Source organism: Tenrec ecaudatus, chromosome 12, assembly GCF_050624435.1.
Source record: "Tenrec ecaudatus isolate mTenEca1 chromosome 12, mTenEca1.hap1, whole genome shotgun sequence".
Taxonomy (NCBI): domain Eukaryota; kingdom Metazoa; phylum Chordata; class Mammalia; order Afrosoricida; family Tenrecidae; genus Tenrec; species Tenrec ecaudatus.
Genome location: NC_134541.1, coordinates 94,814,482 through 94,837,468, shown reverse-complemented (window position 1 = coordinate 94,837,468; position 22,987 = coordinate 94,814,482). Strand labels below are relative to the sequence as shown.

Sequence of the window (22,987 nt, the reverse complement as noted above, 5' to 3'; positions counted from 1 at the left end):
TAAACAGACAAGCTTTGAACCTTTTTGCCCTTAAATTCTAACTCCTTTTCCTTTTTTAAAAAAAAAGTCATTTTATTGGGGGCTCTTACAGTTCTTATAATAATCCGTACATCCGTTGTATCAAGCACATTTGTACATGTGTAGCCATCATCAGTTTCAAAACTTCTTTCTACTTGAACTCTGGCTATCAGCTCTTTTTATCCCTCCCTCCACCCTCCCACCCTCATGACCCCTTGATAAATTTAAAATTATTATTATTTCAGACATTACACCATCTGCTGTCTCCCTTCACCCACGTTTCTGTTGTTTGTCCCCTAGGTGTGGGGGTGGGGGTGTTATACCATTGATCATTGCAACCAGTTCCCCTTTTCTCCCCCTTTTCCTCCCCAACTGCCCCCTACCCCATTGTATCACCACTCCCATTTCTGTTCCTGATTCTGTGTGTCCAGAGCTCTTATTGTACCAGTGTACATGATGTGATCTAGCTAGATTTGTAAGGGAGAACTAGGGTCATGATAGTGGGGGGAGGAGAGAGGAAGCATTAAAGAGCTAGAGGACTGATGTGTTTCCTTGGTGCTATACTGCACCCTTGATGACTCGTGCCTTCCTTGTGACCCATGAAGTTTGTGAGGGGATGTCCATTTGTCTACAGAGGGGTTTTGGGTCTCCACTCTGGTCCATCTCGTTTGCATCGATATGATTGTTTTGGGTCTTCTGATGCCTGATCCCATCGACACCTTGTGATCTCACAGGCTGGCGTGCTTCTTCCATGTGCTTCCCTGCTAGATGGCCAATTATTTAACTTCAAGCCTTTAAGACCCCAGATGCTATATCTTTTAATAGCTGGGAACCATCAGCTTTCTTCATTACATTTCTTATGCACCCATTTTGACTTCAGCAACTGTGCAGAAAAGGTGCTAACTCTTTTTCTTTTATAGAGTTTGTATTAGCTAACTCTTAATGCTTAACCAATTATCCCCAAATTTAGTGGGATAATTTGTTAACACCAATTAGCATATGGATAATATATTAGGGTCACTAGGAGTTTGAATTGACTTGATAACAGCAAGTGTGGTTTTTGTTTTTCATAGAGTCTATGGAGCAGGAGTTGGCAATGGTCTATCTCTGTGTTTCTTGCTCAGCCTTTCTGAATGACCTGTTAAATTCACACAAAAATCTCACTGCGATTGAGTTGATTCTAATGCATAGCAACCCTACAGGACAGGGAGGAACTACCCCGTGGCTTTCCTAGACTGTAACTCTTCACAGAAGTAGAAGCCTCTGTCTTTCTCCCACAGAATAACTTGTGGTTTTAAACTGTTGACTTTGCAGTTAGAAAACTCACCTGTAACCCACTACTCCACCAGGGCTTCTTGGATTACCTGTCTGGCATATCAAAATACAAATATGTAGGTCTTCAGCGGCTTAGGATGGGCCTGAACATTTTTGACTTCATCAGCTTAGGATGGACCTGAATATTTTTGTATTTCTCTCAAGGTGATGCTGATGCTGCTTATGGTAGTTACATAATTTCATGTCAACTTGATAAATAGGTCTAGCCTGTCAATCAGGTCACATCCTGATGATGCCTCCGTGTGGCCTTCTCATGAGAGGCGTGGCCTTCTCATGAGAGGCGTGGCCTTCTCATGAGGGTCCTGGGAACTTCCTCTTTCTCCCTGGAGGTGGGCCACACTCTCTCTCTGCTTCACCTTCCAGTGGAGGGTCCATGTGGAGACCTTCGCCAACTCTGAGATGCTTCCATTGCCACTTGATCCACAAAACTTTTCACCCATCGGCCTGTGATCTTCCTGCGTTCGGCATCATTGTGTGTACTGCATGAGTCTGAAGAGGAATTTATAGACTAGTATGGGACATATGGGCTACTATCAGACTTATGGACTTGATCTGGATGAGGTTGGGATGTTTCCTCAATATGCAATTACTCTATGATATAAAGCTATCTCTTACACATATATGAGTATCCTTGAATTTGTTTCTCTAGTCAACCTGGTCTGACATACTGCTGGTTTGGGGCTCACATTTAGACAATTATTGATGTATAACAACCTATTTTAAAATAATTTCTGTGCCAATTTATGTCTCTAAAGCAAAAAAGATAAAAATATTTCACTTCCAAATATTTGATTAACAATCTAAAGCTCTGTGGGAACATCGTTGCTACTTCCTCTGGTCTCTCCCTCTATCATCCATCTTTCTCTTTTGTGAAGAAATATAAATAAATTCAGAAACTGAGTATGGCATGAAATATGAAATGGAAAATGGTGCAGAAAGTGATCTGACTTCTCCCAATATTTTAGTTATGGCTTGGTAGTAAAGACTGTGGTATCCAATCACTGAAGACAAAGCTGGTGAATAAGCAAATGTGGTGAAGAAAGCTGATGGTGCCTGGCTATCAAAAGATATAGCATCTGGGGTCTTAAAGATTTGAAGGTAAACAAGTGGCCATCTAGCTCAGAAGCAACAAAGCCCACATGGAAGAAGCACACCAGCCTGTGCAATCACGAGGTGTTAAAGGGATCAGGTATCAGGCATGATCAGAACAAAAAATCATATCATAGTGAATGAGGTGGGTGGGGGGAGTGTGGAGTGGAGACCCAAGGCCCATTTGTAGGCCACAGGACATCCCCTTACAGAAGAAGTCTTGGGGAGGAGACAAGTCAGTCAGGATGCCGTGTAGCAATGATGAAACATACAACTTTCCTCTAGTTCCTAAATGCTTCCTCCCGCTCCCCCCATCTACTATCATAATCCCAATTCTACCTTACAAATCTGGTTAGACCAGAGGATGTACACTGGTACAGATAGGAACTGGAAACACAGGGAATCCAGGCCAGATGATCCCTTCAGGACCAGAGGTGAGAGTGGCAATACTGGGAGGGTGCAGGGAGGGTGGGGTGGACATGGGGAACCAATTACAAGGATCTACATATAACTTCCTCCCTGGGGGACAGACAGCAGAAAAGTGGGTGAAGGGAGACGTCGGACAGTGCAAGATATGACAAAACTATAATTTATAAATTATCAAGGGTTCATGAGGGAGGGGGGAGCGGGGAGGGAGGGGAAAAATGAGGACCTGATGCCAGGGGCTTAAGTGGAGAGCAAATGTTTTGAGAATGATGAGGGCAATGAATGTACAAATGTGCTTGACACAATTGATGTATGTGTGGATTGTGATAAGACTTTTATGAGATCCCAATAAAATGATTTTTTTAAAAAGGCAGTGGTATCCTACTAAATTAGGAGGAAATATCTGTGGTAAAAATAATCCTTCTCATTCTGTTAGAGGCCTTTCAAAATGATGGAATTCTTTTAAAGGTCTTTACAGTATGTCTATTACCAGACACACACACACACACACACACACACACACACACACACACACACACACACACACAGCCCTGACAACGATTCTATCCATAGGAAGTCCTGAGGTAGAGCTAAAACTTATTTGGAGAATGTTTCTACGGCTCCTTGGGGCCAGGAGTTTTCTTTGTACGATGAGGGGACCAGACAAGATGACTGGCTGCCCTAGCAGCGCTCTATCCTATGATTTCATGGAATGGAGGCTTTAGTTGCTTTGTTTTTTCCCTGCACATAGATACCTTTCCCTGTTTTCTCTACATATAGTGCCCATATATCCCGAATTTCCTTGGACAGTTGTGGTCCAAGTTGTGGTATGAAATGCTGTCTCATTTTCATACCATATGTCTGAATTTTTGACTATGAAAATATGGTCATCAGATCTGTACTTATCACTCTGAGGAAAAATACCTATTGGAACTAGACTGACTATATATCATATTTGCCTTTGCTGTGCTCATTAAAGTTTTATGCATTTTTTGAGAACTGGAAATTAAAAAAAAGAAGTATTCTCTCCCCACCTTTTATTTTTCCCCTGTCTCTGGTCTCCCGGTTCCATCAAAATCTATATCTTTTGGTGTAAAAAAAGAAAAAACCCATGTTTTTCTTTTTACAGTAGTGGGACCATATAGTATTTGTCTCTATGAGACTACTAACTTTGCTGAGCACAATGTTTTCCAAATTTGTGCATGTCCTGAGGCACTTAACATGGACATCATTTTTTGTTATGACTGTATAGTATTCCGGTGTATGTATGTACCAAAGTTTCTTTATCCATCCCTGCACAAACAGGTCTTTCTGGACATTGACTTTTCTTCTTTTTCTTTTTGCTATTGTGGATAGATCTGCTGTAAAAATGAACATAAACTAGAAATGTTTTTATTCTAAAGTAAAAAAAACTGGTCCTCAAAGTGACGGCTGATCAATCTCACCCAGAATCTCACCCAGTGTCTAGGACCTGTTGTCTCAGCCTATGTCCTGTGGTAGCAAACTATCAGCCCAAGTGACCATCCAAGTGGTCAGGTAGCAGTACCAACACAAAACCAAAGCAAACCCATTGACACTGAGTAGATTCCAAGTCATGGTGCTTCCATGCGCTACAGACTAAAACTGAGCTCCAAAAGGGTTTCTTGGCCACAATTTTTATGAAAACGGGTCATCATATTTTTTCCTGGTGGCACTGCTAGGTGGTTCCAAACTGCCAAGCTTCCAGTTGACAGCTGAGAACAAACTGGTTATGCCACCCAGGAATCTAAAACTCCACTAGTGCAAAGGCTAAGAAACTCCACGATCAAAAGGTAAACTAGGAATAAGTAAAATGATTCATTATTAGGTATGTACTGTGTGTCCTTTTCTATGTATATATCAAGACAATTTTTAGTCAATAGAACCTATTCGGGTTAAATATGTTTTATTTCTGATCTTAGTTCCATGATCTCTATTTATCAGAAGAATTGATTCTAATGTGGGTACTCTGTGGCTGCTTTGCAGGTGTAAATTGCTTTACCTGCAGACATCTTCAACCTGAACACAGTTCCTTGATCCCAAGCATTACTCATCCAGAGAAACGTCAGGCGCCTTCTCTTAAATCCCATCCCTAAGCCTTTTTCATAAATGGCTTCTCAGCCATTCTTACTGTCTCGATTCCGACTGATTATTTCCCATGTATACGCAAGGTCTTCACAATGATATTGAATTTCCAGGTTGTTATAGCTTTTAAATTTCTTAGGGTCTACATTATTTTTCTAATTTGGGGAGTCAATGTTGAGGGCATTAAAAACGATAGCTCTCACGAGAACCATAGGTTCACATTCTTTTTTTCTGTGGAGGATGGGAACTTCTATAACACAGTTAAGTTGTCTGGAAATGGAGAATGGCAATTGTTGGAATGCACAGAGCTCGTGCTGGCAACGCGGGGTGATCGAGACAGTGTCCTTGCCGCGGAGGCCTCCCAGCATGTCAGAGGGTTTCTCCCCAGGCTTTACTGCTCATTCTGGTGTTTTCAGTCCTTCTTCATTTTTTAAACAGTTTTCTTGGCACTAATCCACACATCACACAATTCAATAGTTCAGGCATTATGAAGAAGAGTTGCACAATTATTACCACAGTCAATTTTAGAACACTCACCCCCCCATCATCAACGGTTAGATCACTTTTAAAATAACGTGTACAGTGACCATCAGTTCTAGTGCTCCCTCGCCCTCCCCACATGCATTGCTTTCTCCCCCTCCCCCTCGTCCACCCCTCCCTCTCCTATGAAGCCTGGCAGCAGTTCTCATCTCTAGGCGTCTACTCCGTCTATGCCTCCCAACCGGGAAAATCCAACAGAAACAGTAAAAAAACAGACACAAAATCAAGCAGTAAGGCATACAAAGATAAAAATACAAACAGTGAGTAAGAAAGCAAAGACCACCGTGAATATTAAAAAGCCAGGGAAGAAATTATTGTCATGGAACTAGCAAGAAATAGTTGCACCTAGGCCGGAGCCTGTTCATGTGTACTGAGCAGAGTCCGAAAATTCTCCGGTTCGCCCCATCCCAACTCTCTGCCTTTTAAGACACTGAGAATATGTCCCTGCATCCGTCTTACTATAGCCAATCACCTGTCCTGCCTGGAACAGGGATCGAACCCACATCGCCCTCAGCCCCAATAATCATGAAGCTCACGTCTACTAGAAGAACGGGAGCCAGTGGGTGAAAGCTCAAGAGCTCAAGGAGTACAATGGACACATCACAGGCACCGACTGGGCAGCGACCACATTGTCACCCGCGGGGCAGACCGCAAGGCCCACGCCTGGAGTCAGAAGGACGGTGTCTGGAAGACACCCTGGTGATCCTGAGGGTGAACCGGGCAGCCACGATAGTGAAGTGGTCCCCTCTAGAGATCAAGGTCACGGTGGGGAGCGGAGCACAGCTCCTTTCGGTCTGTTACTTCGAGTCCGAAAATGACTGGCGGGTGAGCAAGCATACGAAGAAGCCGATCCGATCGCTGCACGGTCCTCACGCAGCCTGGACTGGCATCCTAACCACGTGCTCCTGAACTTCAAGTGCGGGGTGTTCTCTGCCTACATTAAAGAAGTGGACGATGACGAGCCAGTCAGTACGCCATGCGGCAGCAAGATGCCTGTTGGTCAGCTGATGTCAGAGTCTAGGGCGGGGTGCTCGGGGGCAGCGTGGCCGCCAGTGGGAGCCTCCTGGCCCGGGTCAGCCCACCAGCACCGTGTCTGTGGCTGCTCCTCCTAAGAGCGCAGGTGTCCACTCTGAAGACCAAGCTCCTGCCACTCCCGAGTGTGGCGTTTGTCTCGGGGCACAGCGTCGTGGCTGCTGGTCACAACTGCTGCCCCGTGCTCGGGAACTACGATGACCGTGGCTGCTTGACCTGCGTCTCCAAACTCGGCATTCCGAAACAGAGCATCCAGTGCCAGCGCTTCGGCCACGTGGACCAGAGGGCCGCCGCCGCCACACGCCCTGGAGACGCCGCGCCAGAACAGCATCCTCAGTGTCTAGTTATGAGGCGGTCAAACAAGACCGCCGTAAATTCTGCACTCCTGGCATCGGTGGAGCCATGACCATCTGGGACTTCAAGACCTGAGAGACTTCCATCCAAGGCCTCCTGATCATGTGAAGCTGAGCACACCCCTGGGATTGATCTGCCTTGACCTTCAGCCTCCTCAGCCCCCGTTTTAGAAACACTGAACACATGAATGTACTGTGAGCAGGATTGTGCTTGAATCTGACCCGTGAAACTGGTGTGTGTCTGTTTTTGCAAAGCAGCAGTGGTTTGTTTGTTTATTTTTTTGGCTGCTTCCACTCCTGACCCCAGCTGCTTCCCGTCATAGCATTTATATGGGAATGTTGTTCCTTAGAGGAGGGGTGAGGTGTGCAGAGTGTCTGCTAGAAAGCAAAATTTAAAAACCTGAATATGAGAAGGAAAATAAAAAAAAGAAATAGTTGCCCCTAGAAGAATTTCCGGTTGGGTCAAGAGTGAGATCAACTGATCAAGTACCAAGTTTGACCCAGTATAATCATGATTACAGCCACCCCTATCTGATAGTAACACTGTCAAGATCCTTGCCTAGGGCTAGTGGGGACCTGCCAGCAACGTAATCCGACCACACTGCAGGTGGGCTTTGGGCCCCCACTGTCCTCCATAACCTTGTAGGAATTGAGGCTCTGACACGTCTCCCTTTGTCATACTTGAGCTCTGTTATTGTCATCTTTGGACCACACATGCGGATGTGTTCCTTCCGTGTGGACGCAGTTGACTGTTACTACTTCTTCACGATGAAGGCAGTGGTTTGATTAAGGTGGTGGGAGCCTCCACTCTAGCTCTTCAGAATTCACGTATTCATAGTCTGTGCTTAATGGACAAGGAAGAAAAAGGAACCAGGGGAAATGGCTGTCCAACTAGGAGACTCTGGTCCCAAGTGATAACAGGGAGAGAAACATGTAACAGCTGAGACATTTTAAAGAAAAATAAATGGTGGAGCTGGAACGTGACTTTATTTTGGACCCAGGATTTACCAACTTCAGCATGGCCCAATGAATAAATCTTTGAGATTGGATTCAATGCTCCTGAGCCAACATTTTGGAGTGAATTATTTAAAGCTGGAAAGGTTTCACTCAATTCTTTTCTTCTCTCCTCCCATATTTCCTCCAAAGCAGATTTTAAAAAATCACACGAACAATTATTGAGTAATTAATATTGACTTATGTTGTTATGTTGATTTTTCAAATCACATGTTGACTTTTTAAGTCACATGAAAAATCACTTAAGTCATTAATGCATCACTAAAGCTTTCAATAACAAAGCATTTACTTACAATTTAGACGTTTACTATGGCTATAGTTATGAGAATAAATAAGGGGATAAAAATTAGGAGTGTAGAGAGCAAATGCTTTGAGAATGATTGGGGCAGGGAATGTATGGATGTGCTTTATACAATTGATGTATGTATATGTATGGATTGTGATAAGAGTTGTATGAGCCCCAATAAATTGTTAAAGAAATTAGGAGTGTATACTTCTCAAGATATGTCTCTAGTACAGTAGAAGGGAGCCCTGGTGGGGTCATGGTTACATTTTGGTCAGGCGTTCGAAACCCCCTGCCAATCCTGGGGAGAAAGACAGGGCTTTCTATTCTCTGAAATTGCTACATGGGCAGTTCTACCCTGTCCTATAAGGTCTCTGTGAGTCAGCATTAACTGATGGCTGCGAGTTAGGTTTCCGGCTTTGAGAGTACAATATAAAGGGGTCTTGGTGTCATAGACAGGACTTCTAAGCATACGTCCAGCAGTTAAAACCTACCAGGAGTTCCCAGGGAGAAAGATGAGGCTGTCGGTGCCTTACTCTCTCCCAAAGGGTTGCTATAAGTTGGAATTGACTTGATTTCAGTGAATTTGGGGTTGTCTTTGCTTTTTAAAAAGTATACTGGGCTGGGAATTGTGCCCGATCTGACCCCACCACACTGAGGAAAACACTAAGGGTGTGCAACAGAACAGCAAAGGGAGCAGAGCAAGGAAGTCCTGAGGGAGTACCAAAAATAAGCTTTGCGGACAGGTTGTGGCACTCCATCAGACTCAACCAGAAAACACTCCTAAAGGTCAAGAAACAGACCTTGAACTATTTACAGGCTTTTCTTTTTGTTGTTGTTGTTGTTTTGTTTTACTGTTTTGTTTTGCTGTCTTGCTTTTATGCATATTATTATCTCTATAGGTCTATATAGATAAGATAGGCTGGATAAACAATCCAGAGGAGAAAACAACAGGACTGGGGGTTTTGGGGGGTCATGGGAGAGGGGGAGGTGTGGGAAAGGAAGTGGTGTTAACAAACCCAGGGACATGGGAACAACAAGTGAGCCAAAGTCAGTGTCAAGGAGAGTGTAAGAGGCCTGGTAGGGATTGATCAAGGGCAATGTAACCGAGAGGAATTATTGAAACATAAATGAAGGCTGAACATGATAGTGGGACAAGAAGAAAATAAAAGGAAATAAAGGAAAGAACTAGGAAGCAGAGGGCGTTTATAGAGGTCTATACAATTATAGAGGTCTAAATGTATATTTGTAAATATATTTATATATGATGATGGGGAAGTAGCTCTATGTGCATATAGTTATAGGTTTACTATTAAGGTAGCAGAGGGACATTGGACCTCCACTCAATTCCTCCCTCAATTTAAGAACACTTTTTTCTATTAAATTGGCATTCCATGATGCTCACTTTCTTGACATGCTCGCCGAAGACAAATGTGTGTATAAGCAAATGTGGTAAAGAAAGCTGATGGTACCCGACTATCAAAAGATATAGCATCTGGGGTTTTAAAGACTTGAGGGTAAACAAGCGGCCATCTAGCTCAGAAGCAACAAAGCCCACATGGAAGAAGCACACCAGCCTGTGTGATCACGAGGTGTCGAAGGGATCAGGTATCAGGCATCAAAGAACAAAAAATCATATCATTGTGAATGAGGGGGAGTGCAGAGTGGGGACCCAAAGTCCATCTGTAGGCAGCTGGACATCCCCTTACAGAAGGGTCGCGGAGAGGAGACGAGTCAGTCAGGGTGCAGTGTATCAACAATGAAACATACAACTTTCCTCTAGTTCTTAAATGCTTCCCCCACCCCCACCCGACCCTCACTCTCATGATTCCAATTCTACCTTACAAATCCGGCTAGACCAGAGGATGTACACTGGTACAGATAGGATATGAAAACACAGGGAATCCAGGACAAATGATGGGGGAACCGATTACAAGGATCTACATATAACCTCCTCCCTGCGGGATAGACAGCAGAAAGTCGGTGAAGGAAGACATTGGACAGTGTAAGACATGACAAAATAATAATAATTTATAAATTATCAAGTGTTCATAAGGGAGGGGGTGGCAGGGAGGGAGGGAAAAATGAGGAGCTGATACTAAGGGCTCAAAGAGAAAGCAAATGTTTTGAGAATGATGATGGCAACAAATGTGCTTGACACAATGGATGTATGTATGGATTGCGCTAAGTGTTGTACGAGTCCCCAATAAAATGATTTTTTAAAAATACTGGGAAAATTGGGACATTTAAAAAAATGTATTAGCTTCTCATAAAATGGTTTGGAAAAAATGTAACAGCATGCAAAAATATGGAAACAATCTAAAATAAACGTGAAGGGTATCTACCATATCATCTTGGTAAACAGCATTATCTTTTAACATAATGTGTTTTTGAAATATAATGTATCATATTTGTCTAGCATCTCATATCCTCTGATGACACACCACTGTTTGCATTTTAAATAAAATGCATGTAGGTTACCTTACATAATATTTAAAATAAATAATAGTAATCTATGGGGAAGGGGTAGCAAAAAGCAATCTGAAATAGAAGCGTTGGGCCCTGGGCCCTGGCTTTTACAGTGAGAAGAATGCTAGTGATGCTGATGATTAAAATCACTGGCATCATTTTTAGGCGCCTTTTGAGGACCAGACAGTGGTCAGTGATTTTTTCCCCAATTTAATCATTGGAATTATAAGAATTTTTTTCCAATTCAATCATTTTAACAATTGCATTAAGAGCTCTTATTCTTATTTTTAGAGGGGCACTCTGAAGCTTACAAAGGATGCGTAACTTACTCAAGCTCATGCTCAGGCTAAAGCATCAGGACTTGGGTAATTGCTCTGTGCTCTTTCTCACCTCTTAGACCGTATGTGGACCAAGCCACTAATTCTCAGATCTGATTTCCCTCTTAGAACAAGGAAAACCTCTGATCTAAACTTTCGTGAGCGCTTTGATCCATTATTGAGAGACCATGAAATTGGAGTTGGATTTCCCCAGGGCCCTGTCATAGCTCTAGGAACACCTGGTAGTTCAACAGTTAAGCCCTTGATTGCTAACCCAGAGATGGGAGGTTCACACTCAGTTTTTCTGTGAGAGCAAGCTGTGACAATCTGTTTCTACAAAGGTGATATGTACAAATGTACAGAAGTGCCGACACAATGGATGTATGTGTGGATTTTGATAAGAGTTGTGTGAGTCCCCAATAAAATGATTTAAAAAAGAAAAATAAATTCAAAAACTTAAAAAATATTATTGTGATATATGTATTAAATCCCAACTAATAAAATAAATAGGTACCACACAGAAAAAATTGTCAAAAATCTATAGTGACCTGATTTTTAAGAATCCTGGAATGTAATTAGACTTAATTAAATCTTAGTCCCAGGCACTGGTCTAGTTGCTGGACATTAAAAAAAAAAACAGGAGACCATTAATTTCCTTCTAGAATATGGTAACTTACTGGTATAATCAAGTACCCAAGTGGGTACATGCTGTTGACTGTGACACATGCGTCCATAAAAGCTATGCTTAAGCCTTAAGCCCTTGTGGTATGCTTGACTCCTGGACGATACAAGTGGCTTGCTTGAACTTGATTCTGAACCTAAAGGTTGGGAGTTCCAACTCACCCAGCAGTTCTTCAGCTGGGGATGCAGTCGAAAACACCCTATAGAAAACAATTTGTTCCATAACACATGAGGTCTCTATGAGTCAAAATAAACTCAACAGAAGGAACAAGCTTGTTTTTGTGGTTACACCTAGACTTCACTTATCAATGATTTCATTATCTGGCATTTTATATTTACAATAGCAACAAGTCTACTATCCAACTATTTTGTGCATTGATGATGTATGCCTGGCAGTAATGAACCCCAAAGTGCTAGGTGAGAGTAATAGTAGCTATGATGGTTAAAAGGAGCTCTGGTGGCCTCGTGGGTTACATGTTGGGCTGTTGACCCCCAACTCAGCAAATCAAATGCACTAGCCATTCCATGGGAGAGAGGAAGCCATCTGCTTCCATTAAGATTTCCAGCCTCTGGCAACCCACAGGCAGTCCTACTCTGCCCCAGAGTATCACAAAAGACCTAGCAATCTACTTCTGACAAATCCATTACTGAGGTCTCTGTGGAACATGGGATGGTCAATAATAAGAACAAACTTAAAAGGCAATTGCTTTGTTATCCAATTTTTTTTGCTGGTCTTCTACCTTTTCCATAGAGCCACTCTAGATGAAACCCACCAAGTCCCAGTTCTTGCTGCTTCCCCTCCCTGCATCTATATAGCTTTACATAGCTTCCACACCTATAGAGCTCCCCCTACCTCTATATAGTAATCTAATGGCTTTTAGACTACTTCCCAACTCTTTCATAATTTTTATAATTCCCATGGCATTCAACTGCATTTAATGACATATTTACATATTTTAATTACATTACAAAAAGATGAGTTATGGCATGGTACATTATAAATAATTAGAAAAGAAAAATACTTGAAGTGATATGAAGTATTTTACAATACCACCAAAAATGAACCTTGAGCCTGGCTCATTTCAGAAGTGGCTCTACCTTACACATAATGTTTCCATCTACTCGCTATTAAAAGATAATTTTTCACTCTTTTGTTTTTTGTTTGTTTTAAGTAATTTTATTGGGGGCTCATACAACTCTTATCACAATCCATACATACATCAATTGTGTAAAGCACATTTGTACATTCATTGCTATCATCATTCTCAAAATATTTGCTCTCTACTTAAGCCCTTGGCATCATCTCCTCATCCCCCCCATCCCTTCTTCCCCTCCCTCATGAACCCTTGATGACTTATAAATCATTATTTTGCTATATTTTACACTGTCCCTTCACCCTCTTTTCTGTTGTCCATCCCCCAGGGAGGAGGTTATATGTAGATCCCTGTAATCAGTTCCCCCTTTCCACCCTCCCAGTATCGCCACTCACACCACTGGTCCTGAAGGCATCATCTGTCCTGAATTCCCTGTGTTTCCAGTTCCTATTTCCACCAGTGTCCATCCTCTGGTCTAGCCAGATTTGTAAGATAGAATTGGGATCATGATAGTGGGAGTAGGGGGAGGTAGGAAACATTTAGGAAGTAGAGGAAAGTCGTATATTTCATCGTTGCTACACTGCACTCTGACTGGCTTGTCTCCTCCCTGAGACCCTCTGTAAGGGGATGTCACTCTTGTTTTTTAAGTCAATAAGTAACTCGGAGTATTCCCAAAGTTGGAGACCCAAACCCCAAACTACTAGCATCAAATTAATTCCCACACTGACTCTGCAGGGCCGAGTAGAACTGCTGCTCCCTCATAACTATCGCTTAGAACGCCCCCTTTCCATTGCACCTCACGATGCAGAGCATGTTCCCAGCCTCTTCATGAATGTGGTCAGTGACGACAGCAGGCCTTCTAAGGTAGCACATGGCCAAGCCTGGTCAGGCAGCAACCGGTGGGCTGAAGTCGGAACGCCATGATTCCCTGAAGCAAGTGGTCCCTTAAGACTCAAGGAATTCTCTAAAACAGAAGAATAAGGTCTAGCTCCATGCAAGTTGCTTCCTCAAAAACCAATGGCTGTTGCTGAGCATGCTGGGTGGCCGAGCAGTACAAGCAAAGGCAGTTGACTTGCCAGCTATTGTTCACGTGGAAAGCCAGAAACCTTATGGGCTTTCTCCAGTGACGCCAGGACATATTGAAATTTAACCATGTCCCTTTATGTCCTGGCCTTGCCGTGCAGGGCTTTCATGTGTGCTGGCAAATGGAAAACCAAAGTCAGCTGTCAATTAAGTATGTTCCATTCAATTTTCCTTCCCTCCCCAGTGTTTCTGCTTCCCCTCCCATGAATTGCCAAATTGGAGCTTTCTAGGACCACCGAGCCGCTGCAGAAAAGCAGTAAGTACATGCCTTTAAGTACATGCATTGCTCCAGCCCCCTTACCCTCCCCTCCACTCCTGCCACAAGACAACTATTCTTATCTAGAAGGTGACCCCCTGCCCCACCCCCACACAGATATAAGGAAGGAATCTTGTTCCGAACTTGGACTTCTTGAAGAGCTCAGAAACTAGTGACATCCTATTACAGAGATGAAGACCAATACGAGTTTTCTGAACTGTCACTATTTACTGGATACATTCTTCCATATTTTGTATGTTAGAAACAGGACAGCAGCACCAACTAGATCAGAGCGACCCACCACCCAGTGTTTAATTTGGGCGGAAAGAAATGAGCCGTACATTGGGAGAAATCTTGGAGTCAATGGGAAACATTCAAACTTGGGATGAAGTCAATCAAGCCGATGTTACACTTAACATTCCTCTCTCTTAAATAAAGGTCGCTTCCTTCAGGATACTATTTTGAGCAAATATGATTTCTGCAATTCTGCAAGAATGAAGTTAATTAAACAGCATAGCAAAAATGGAAAGCAGATGTCACAGATGTCAAAAAAAGATTTCAATGACATTCAGTCTGGCTTCTTAAACCCACGTGCAGCTGCATCATTCCCTATATTTAGTTAGGTCCATGAGCTGTGGGGGCTGGGGGATTTATAGCAGTTCTGCGCCACTGGCAGCACAAACGTTGATCTGAAGAGGAGAACAGATGGGAGCGTTACGGACTTGTTGATTTTCCTACACAACCTGATCAGTTCTTTCGGCTTACACTCTTGAACTCTTTTGAATCAACATTTTTCGTCGTTCACAAGAACTTGCCAAGCCAATGCTAGAATTTGACTGTCTTTTCCAGTCAGCTCCTGCTCTACTCTCTTGCAAGCATCCATTAGGTTGACTTAGAAACTAAGAATCTGTCAATTCCAGGTCCAAAAATCTAGAGCTTCACAAAATATTTGGAGACAGAAGTTATAGTTAACTCTTATATAGGCATTAGATTAATTTTTTCATCAAGCCTAATTTTGAGAATTTAAGGAAATAACTATACTTTCTTAAAATATGCACCCGTGGAATATGATACAAATTACCAATAGTCTTATAAAGAATTTTTCTCTTTTATGATTCCCCCCAACTTTTTGAGACCATTTGATGACCATTGACATATGTCTTAAGAAGCACTGCGAAATTTCTAAGAATAGATATTTTTACACAGAGAACTCAACTCTCTATTGGAGGTTACACGAGCCATTATTTTCAAGTTTCTACTATGATGGAAGAAGCCCTAGTGGTGCAGTAGTTTAATTGCTAAAACGTTGGCAGTTTAAATCCACTTAGTGGCGCTATATAATCTACTCCCACAAATATCACAGTTTAAGAAACCATATGAGCAAGTCTACTGTCATATAGGGGTACTATGAGTCAGAATCAATTTGATGGTTCCATACCACCATAACTGAGGTGGTCATTCAGTGGAAGCAATAAAGTACGTTGTTTGGGGTACTCCAAAAACAATAACAACAAAATGGAGGTTTCTTTCCAAAGCTATATATTTCAATTTATTTATTTTTTTTTTTACAACTTTATCACCTTTAAAGTACTCTCCATTACACTTAAAACATAATATGTCAAATCTGCAATTCCATTCTTGGAAACATTTTCAAATTCATCTGTTTGGATGGCTGACAGTCTCTCCTTTGTTTTTATTCTTCACCTCCTCTACATTGTCAAATTGCTGTCTTTTCATGTCCCTCTTCATTTGCGGAAACAAAAAGTCAAGAGGAGCAAGGTCAGGTGAGTAAGGTGTGTGGGTTAAGAGAGGCATGCTGGTTTTTTCCCCCCAAAACTGGCACACTGAGATGGCTGTGTGTGCAGGTGCATTGTTATGGTGGTAAAATCAGTCCCCCATCTGCCACAAATCGGGCTTTTGGGTGCATACACTGTTAGACAATCTTTTCAGAACCTCTAAATAGAAACCTTGATTAACAATCTGACCTGGTGGAATGAACTCCTAATGCACTATCCCCTCACATAAAAAAACAAAAACAAATGAGCACCATCTTGATCTTTGATTTCACTTGAGCTTTTTTGGGGGGTGAGGTGACGATGGCATCTTCCACTGGCACGTTTCACTTTCGGTTTTGGTGTCATGAGAATAGCACAGTGTATCGTTACTGGTAGTGACCTTGGGGAGAAAGTCTGGTCACTTTGAAGCTGTTCCACTCGATGCTCTTTTTCCTGCTCAGTCAGAACCTGGGGAACAATGATCACAGTGATCCTTGTCATTCCCAAATATCCTGTTAAAATTCACTGAACAGAGTTCCAAGATAGGCCAGATAACTTCCTCATCTCTTCAATGGTACAGTGACGGTTTCTGAGCACAAGTGCACGGATTTTATTGATCTTTTCATCGGCTCAGGAAGTTGACGGATGTAGAATGAGGTTTGTCACCTATTGACATTTCACCTTTTTTGAAATGAGAAAACCACTCACACACTTGATTTCCCCCCCATAGGCCTTCCTTGTACACTGTGTTCAATATAACAGCAGTATCTGAGCAAGAAACGAAATTTCACTGCTGTGCACTGTGCTCTTAATTTGGTTATCATTAAAACAATGAGGTTTGGGCAAAACTGTTTTATGAAAAAATTCACTGTGACCAGCAAAAACCTTCCCCGGCAACGCCATTGGGTGCATTAACTCAGAGGGAGTGGCCTGATGCTCACCTAGTGGGGAAAATGCATACTACGAAAGCTCCACCCAGCAGAGCTTTCTGTTTTGGGTGTTTTTTTTTGGGTACCCCCTTGTATAAACATCACCATGCAACTTCCACAACAGAAGGTGTCTTAAAAGGAAACAATTAAAGTGACTTACAAATAAATGGCACAAAGCTGAAGTAAAAAGAACTGTAACACAGTATCTCTGAAGCAAGAATTCCTAAGAGTTAGACACACTGATCTTGAGCAACGTCTTGCTCTAAGCATGCTTTTTACGTGGGTGTGGTGTGGAGGTCTGCCATTTCTGTGTTAATTATACCACGAAAGAGTTTTTCTATCTGGGCTTTATCCTTGAATCTTTTTTCTACCTTTTTTTTTGCTAAGAAAGCTTTCTAATTTAAACTGCCCATTCCGTATAATTAATACTGCCTTTAAAACCAAAACCAAACCCTCTGTCATTGATTCAATTCTGGCTCACAGGGACTCTCCATAGGCTTTTTGATACCACATTGCTTTACAGTAATAGATACTCCGATCTTCAGTGGAGCAGCTGGTGAGTTTGGACCATCCACCTTGCAGCTCGCAGCTCAATGCCTAACCCACAGTGCCACTAACGCTCGTTAATATTGTCATTAGTAACTTGCAACATGTTCAGTATTGTCTGGAAAAGATAGAAAATTAATGAAAACGAAAATAATCGGTTTGCTATTTGTCAGGGTGAGGAGCCTGTGAGGCTCAGATGACTTTCACTTGACGGCTAATGTACAGAGTGGTGGTTTGAATCCACCCAGAAGCACATCGAAGAAAAACCTGGCGATCTGCCTTTGTAAAAATCACAGCCACCCATTCCCTTGGAGGCGTTTCTACTCTGGAACACATGACATCACAGGGCTCAGAGTGACTTCAAGGCAGTGTGTTCTTGTTTTGGTATTTTGCCCTCGTTACTAGTTGGGAGTAGGTGTGAATACGGGTTAGCATGCCGAGACCGTAGGCAGAAAGATCAGTTTGGATCTTGTAGGAATTCTTAAAAACAAGATGTGTGAGCTTACAAAAAAAAATTGGTAGCAGAAGAGGAAAAGTAGAAAAAACACCTATTAGAAAACCCAAATAAAAACTCTCCTGAGATGGGGCTTTCTAATGGTTTCCACAGACATGCTTCCTGCATGTGCACTGCATCTTCCCACCGTCAGGCATCATGTCCACAGCATGTTCTGAGTGTGTGTCTGCCAAGAATCAGGTCTCAGTTACATTTACATATGTATATAAAAGACTCTGAGAAGCATAATTGATTCCAAGCCCTGATTAATCAAAAGCTTTAACTTCTCCCTTTTCAAATCAGTTCCTGGCCACAAATCAATGAAAAAGCAAAGTGAAATGGCCTTGAGAGTGGAGGAACAGGACAAAGGTAATGCGGTTGAACAATGAAGCATAGTGGTCAGATTCTTTCCATGCTTGGAATTCATGGAGGCTAGTCCTCAAGCAGACTTCCTAGTTCAGGAAGTGCATTGGGAAACAGATGAGCTCACAGCTGCTGTTGTGTCTGGTGAGAGTGCCAGGGATGTTTACTCAACCTGAAACCACTGCACAGCCTTTCAGCAAATCATCCTGCCCACGGTCTCGAAAGTAAGATGGCAGAACTACTAATATGCTATGTTCTCTGAAAGTTGTGCTTACGAACTGAATGACTCTTACTTGGCCTAGGTCTGTTATAAGACTAATGTTGGCCATGGCCATGTCCAGCACAGGGAAGAAAGGGTCTTACCAAGAGATGCTTTGTAAAGCTAAGCACGAGGTGGCAGTTGAGTGGTAGAATTCTCAACTTCCATGTGGGAGACCCAAGTTCAATTCCTGGCCAATGTGTCTTACGTGCAGGTGCCATCTGTCAGGGGCGCTCGTATGTTGCTGTGATGATGGAGACATTTTCAATGGAGCTTCCAGATTAAGAGAGACAATTCCCAACATTCCACCAAGGAAAACCCTACGGATCACAACCCACTGATCCACATCTAACCATATCAGCGTTTCACTCCACTGTTTGTGGAACACCACGAGCAGCTAACAGCAGCAACAACGAATCCCAGCATGTGTCAACCAAATCCACTGCCACTGAGTCAATTCCACTCAGTGACCCTAAGTAGGGTCTCCGAGACTATAAGTCTTTCTGGGAGCAGACAGTATCATCTTGTTCCTGAGGAATGTCTGCTGGGTTTGAACTGCCAACCTTGTGGTCAGCAGACCAATGCCTAACACATGTGCATAGATAGGGATGGAGAAAACTTCTCTACCGTAGTGGAAATAGCAAGAATCAAAGGGAATGCAGAAAAGAAGATCAGGGAAAGCAAACTTGGATGCTTTTGTTTTATTTTAAACCAGTTTGCTAGTAAAATGACTTTTAAAATGTCTGAGCATCTGCCATTTGTGCTCACTAATAAATGGACATGCAGTATATAGAGAAAATCTTTCCCAAACTCTGCCATTAACCTAGCCAACGATTGACTGATATGTAGCTTACTCTTGGAAGTATGTTTTCCTTAGTTTCTCACTCTACAGATGTCTTTTCAGTCTAGCACTCAAAACTCTTGTTACTAGAATACAACTTTAAAAAAGTAAGTTCCAAATACGTTTTGCATCTACAATTTTTCAAGTTATCATAAAGAAACGAGGGACTTATTCATTAGCCCTCATTCAAGTATTTTTGAGAACTATTATTGATCAATACACCCAATGTTTTAGCTTTGGGGGTTAAATTAAGTCTGGGTATTTAAAAGAGAGACTGGAACCCAAAGTAGCTTCCTGCCTTGCATCCATGAACTCTTCTATAGCAAGAAGGGCAGTCAACTTGTATACTCTAGTTGTGCTCCAAGGGGCATCTAAAGATGTCTTTTGAAAATTAGATTTCAGCGAAGTTTCCAAATCATCTTTACTCAGTTGTGCAGTGAGATAAACCCCTTGTTCCTCTGTCTCTAATGGTTCCCGTTCTGTGTTATTACCTCCCCAACTCCTCCCTCGGGCTCCCCGCCCTTCTCTCCCAGAATCGTCATCTCAGTAATCGGCATCTTTGGGGCACTGAGGTCACTAGTAATTAGGAACACAGACTTGACGACTAATCTTTGTAAATGTTTAAAGCATATTGGGGCCAATGCTGTCCCCCTGTTTGTCAGCTCCCTAATAGCCATCCTGCTCCACCGAGTTTCATTCAGATTTCTTTCAGATAGTGTATGGAGATCCCAGAATACAGGGCCCTCTGCAAGTCCGGGGTGTGAGTCATGGCTGCTTTCAGCCAGTAACGGGAATTGTTTGCTAGATACTCACTTTTCCAATCTTTCTTGGAACTAAGAATGGACCGGAAAAGAAGTTGTAACCAATGACATGTAAGGAGATGTCTGCCGGCGGGGGAGGGGGTGGGATTGAGAATAAAATAGACAGGGTTCATAAAACATACTGCTTTTGCTTTGAAGGTTAGTGCCTGGACGTGGTCTTTGAAGGGGTGCAGACAGCTTATAGGCAGGAAGGGAAAGCCATCAGTATGCTGGCATCTCTGAGTTGCTGACTCAGACCTGGACCGCCAATAGATATATGCGCTTGTGTGTGTTTCTATGCGCACATGATGTCTGTTTAATTATATGTATATAGAAAAAATAGTGTGCATTAATTATTAATGAAAATTTTTTGTTTTGAGCAAGAAACGTTGAAGCAATGAAGAGAGTCAAGTCACAGATGTCGTTCAAGCAGAATTTCCTTAGTAGGGCTACTTCTATTGATACATCATTGGAGAATTTCTGAAACTTTCCCTGAAACAGCTTCAGCAAATTTTGGGTTAACCTGTGGAATGTGAATCAAATGTCCAGCTAATTAATTTTTCACATGATGGCAATAAAAAGTAATTTGCAAATGTGGGAGGTAGATGACCAGAGCAAGAGAAAATCAGAGTGAAAAATGATACAGATAACTGTTTCCAGAGAATTCATCTCCCCATTTCTTCCCAGCGCCCTGACTCTGATCAAACCCTAATGGCACAGAGTGATTTGATGAAGAAAAGACACTGCTTAAAAATTCATTATAAGTACCTTCTAATAGGGGTGCACATGAGTAAGAATGAAGGTTTCTGTCTTTTTTCTCTCATATAGCTGTTCTCACAGGAAGAATGACGGCCTGTCTTCATTCTCACTTCACTAATTTACCTGGGTGGAAATATGTCTGGGAACAATGTTAAATGCCAGGACCCCAGAGAGGACGAAGGGGAGCCAGGACAGGAAGAGGGGCAGAGAGGAGGGCTGCCTGATATCTGTTGAAGTAGATGAGGAATGATGGGTGGTTTGCCAGTCAACATGCTGTGTCTTGACCTATCTCTTGATGTGGTGGATATATTGATTTTGTAGTAGTAAAGTTTTGCTTAGGAGCCATGGTAGTTAGGGATTATGTCAACTAGACACTCCTGGCTAGGAATGGAGTTTAAACCTGTCATAAGCCTTTTGCATAAGAGCAAGGTGAACAGAGACAATATCTCTTTCTGCCACGTTGTCTTCCTGCATCGTGGGACTTTGCAGCCGATCCTGAGAGCTGCCGGCGTCCTGCCATGTTTTCACAGACTTTGGATCCACACAAGTCTGCACCCCCAGCCTGTGATCTTCCTGCCTTCTGGTCCTTCCTTCTGCATCACTGGTAAGTGGCTATGTGAGTCTGAAGATGGTCTTATGGACTAACATCGAATGTATGGACTTGAGTTGGACTCAGCTGGGATGCCTTCTTGATATATAGATCTTTCTTTCTTTCTTTCTTTCTCTCTCTTTCTCTCTCACACTCTTTCTTTCTTTCTTTCATAATCAGAACAAGTCATTTGATTTATTATTTAAAAGAGCTTCATTTGTATTTATTTAGCTTTCTGACACTGCTCACGCCTTCAACGCTTTCACGATTTTCTGTTCCTTAATAAGGAAACCACCCTTGATTCTGTCTCAGACACAGTTAGCACACATGGAACCACCACAGGTCCTGCTGACATGGTTTTTGTTGTTGCGGTCGTTTTGGACAACTTCATGAGACTGTTAGGTCTCACATCACGGACCCCTCAGAGTCGGCCTGGGCACACGCCACATGTGGATCTTGGTGCTTTCCCAACCTTCTCTGTATCCAGGTAAGCAATTCTGTTACCAGGGGTTCGGGACAGCCTGGCTTTCTTAGAGGCAGTATTGTAGAGCAGCCTACTTCGGCATAGGTCTGTCTGATATATAGATGCGTGTCACTGGATTTGTTTCTCTAGACAACCTTGCCTAAAACATGAGCAAACCAACCTGAAGATTTCAGAGGACTCAAACAAGCTATTCAGTTTTAAGATAAATTCAGAGGATGTCTTTGATCTATGCTTCCAAGATTATCTCATAGAAATAGTTTCTAGGACTCATCCATTCTCTATGGCTCCAGCAAGTGTAGAGTTCATGAGAATTTAAAACTCTGCTCTGCATTTCCCTGCCTTTGATAAGAAGCCTTCCATGGAATCTTTGATGTTCAGTAATGGTAGTGGGGCACCATTCAGTTCTTCTTGTCTTGTGGCAAAATAGGCAGTTGTTCATGAAGGTAATGAGTCACACATTCCATCCAACTCCTCCTCCTGTTTGTGACTTCCTCTAATGGTCCAAGTGAATAGAGACTGCTGCTGTGGTTCCGATGGTTGTTTGCAGGCTTCAGTGACCTTGAACACTGTGACATGAACTAGGATGTCAAACAGAGTCACTAAACACACTGCTAGGCCAACTGACTGGGATGTTTCTGAAAACAATCCCAAACTAAGGAACCAAATGCCACGAGATGTTTGCTTGTGTAACCTTGCTGCTACTCTTTGTTATTGTTGTCATAAATATGCTACTTTTGACAATTTGACCTTTTTACAGGTGTACAACTTGAGAGCAGTAAAGGTTCTTGGTTGTGCAACCGTATACTTAGCCAATATGATTTCTATCTAGTACTCTGGAAACTTTAGACATTTGCCTTTTTTAAATTATGTAATGCCATACAATAATATTTCTTTGGAAACTGGCTTATTTCATGCAGCATGATGTCTTTAAGTTTCATATATTAAGATGTCATTTCCCCTACTGGGTGAATAATAGTCCATTATTATTAGGTACATCTATAGGTAACACATTTCATTTTCTGTTCATCTGCTGAACAGATGAACTGGAAAAGACTT

General features: G+C 42.4%; 1 protein-coding gene and 1 pseudogene across 3 annotated transcripts in view; one reads left to right on the top strand and one right to left on the bottom strand.

The window, feature by feature from the left end:
- PALLD (palladin, cytoskeletal associated protein) overlaps positions 1-22,987 on the bottom strand; it is a 343,917-nt gene that overhangs the window by 203,501 nt on the left and 117,429 nt on the right. The gene's annotated exons all lie outside the window — the stretch shown is intronic.
- On the top strand, positions 5,950-7,005 carry LOC142422240 (actin-related protein 2/3 complex subunit 1A pseudogene; annotated as a pseudogene).